Genomic DNA, 2,611 nt, shown 5'->3' with positions numbered 1-2,611 from the left:
ATCCTCAGAAAACTGCCCACCCTCCATTGTGCGTGACTGAAACTGTACACCCACTAAATAATTCCCCAGCTCCCCTTACCTCATCTCTTGGAAATCACCTTTCTAATTTGTTTTTATGTTTGACTACTTTAGGTACCTCATTTAAGTGGAATCATGCAATATTTGTTTTTCTGTATTGACTTACTTCACTTAGCATTACGTCCTCAAGGTTCATGCATGTTGTAGCATATAACAGGATTTCCTTCCGGTTTATTTATTTATTTATGGCTGCGCTGTGCAGCACGTGGGATCTTAGTTCCCCAACTAGGGATCGAACCCACACCCCCTCCATTGGAAGCATGGAGTCTTAACCATTGGCTGCCAGGGAAGTCCTTCCTTCCTTCTTAAGGCTAAATAATATTCCATTGTATGTATATGCCCCATTTTCCTTATTCTTTCATCCATTAATGTGCATTTAGGTTGTTTCCATCTCTGTTATTTTTAATAATGCTGCAATGCATTTTCTCAAATGATTTCCTGGCACTTAGTGAGACTGGAAAAATTCTTCTTACATACATTAACTAGTGTCATAGATTACCTTTCTAAACTTCTAAAGTGTAAATATTTGTTACTCTATAGATAAATCTTGCCTAATTATGATTTGTATTGATATTAGTTCATTAATAATTTAATATTTTTGCATCAAATATTTTGTTATAATGGATTTTTTGTGTGTATGTTCAGGAAGCTTGCATTACATGGTTTCCGATTCTTAAATATTTAGTAGAGTTTTCTAGTAAACCTCTAGGATAGGAAGTAACTTCCTAGATGTGAGGCAGAAAGCCAAAAAAATAATTAAGTGATTGATATATTTAACTATATCAAAAGAAAACTGTAGTTTTATTAAACTGTTTTCTACTTACTGTTTATTTGCTAGAATGAGATATTTTATTAATGAAAATAAAGTTCAATAAACGATTTTGAAATAAAATGATATGTTGAAAATTTCAATGAAATATGAACATTTTAGCAATACACTTCCATTGATTTCTTCGTCTGTAAAATGGAGATAGATAATAGCATTTCCTTATGGGTTTCCGTGAAAATACTCAGGAGTAATGTACATAAAATGCTGTTCATGTATTGTGGAATGTAATGCCTATTCCTTTTTCCACCAGGGTGATTATAGCTTTTTTTTTTTTTTTTTTAATGCTTGAAGTCTGCGGTTCTTAAAATCTATTTTTGCAAAGTGAACTTTTTTTTAAAATAAATTCTTCCTAGAGTTTGATGATCCCTTTGGAATAAAAATTCAGGTTTCTGTGTGTGTGTGTATGTGTGTCTATACACATATATCTCAAATAATACCTTAAGCCTTATGAAAAGCTACATTCCCTAGTCTTTATTCTGACTTCCACAAACAACTTATTTGTTTTCCTGGTTGTAATTCTGTATTTCTAAATTAGCTCCTTATACAGCTTTTTCATTTTTCAGCTTTTGATATTTTCTAATTACCTTCTTCTCTGAAAAAATTAGCATGTAGTTCTCTTGCTATTTTAAAACATAATTCCCCTCCCCCAATATAATTATATAATAAATTAGGATAAATCGAAAGTCAGTGTCTATTGTTTTATTACATAGATGTTTACCATTTTATGACATATGAGTCTGGTCCAGATTTTATTTTATTTTATATCCAGATTTTATAAATACATTCTCTTTCTCACTTTTTTCTTTGGATTTTTTAAATGGTAAAATTCCCTCGTTTCTTTGTTTTATTTCTATCAATTCATCACTGGCTCATCCTCTCCAGCATAAATTTAAATCTCTTTTCAGTAGATCCAAATGAATGAGACAATTTACCAGCTTCATTTCCTGCTGGGGGGAATCCCTCTTGGGCCTGTACGTACATACACACATACATACATATACACACTGTACCTGGAAGGACTGAGGAGAAAACGATGTTTATCTTTGGGAGAAAGGACCGGGAGACGGTATGGGAGTGAGAATATTCTACTGACTACCACTGTTTGAAGATTCCCTATATGTGTATCTATGACCTAGCCCCCTCCCCCACAAAAAAACATTTTTAAAAAATAGCGTTAGATCCCTATCTACCGGCTTGTGACAGCAAGTTAAAGAGAAAGGTGAATATATGATCCAATTTTTTTAAAAAATTTAAGAACATCAGTAAAAACAAGAAAAAAAATCCTAAATATGAGCATATCGTTTAACTGGGCTCTGTGAGGCTCCGCGAGCATGGGGAAAGCCTTGAAGAAAAGTTGTTTGTTTAGCATCCGTCTACCTGTACAGCCTGGGGAATCCACGGAAAGCCCGTCTTCATCCACGTCCCTGGAGCTGATTTTCTCCCACTCTCCTGCCCGCCTACCCAAGCCCCACCCCCGCCTTATCCCCGCCCCTGGGCCTAGTCTCTGCCCACCTTCAGGCTGAGACTCTAGCACCGCCCCCCAGATCCGGTACCCAGCCACAGCCCCGCCCTCAGTCCCGTCAAAAAACGGGTGTCCGCCCACAACCCTGCCCTCTGAGTTTGGTTCCGCCCACAAGCTGGTACCATTCCACAGCCCCGCCCCTAGAGTGGGTCTCAGTCGCTGGCGCTGACCCAGCCCACGGC

The sequence above is a fragment of the Mesoplodon mirus genome (assembly GCF_964341445.2).
Source record: "Mesoplodon mirus genome assembly, chromosome: 5".
Lineage (NCBI taxonomy): Eukaryota > Metazoa > Chordata > Mammalia > Artiodactyla > Ziphiidae > Mesoplodon > Mesoplodon mirus.
This window is presented reverse-complemented; position numbering follows the sequence as displayed.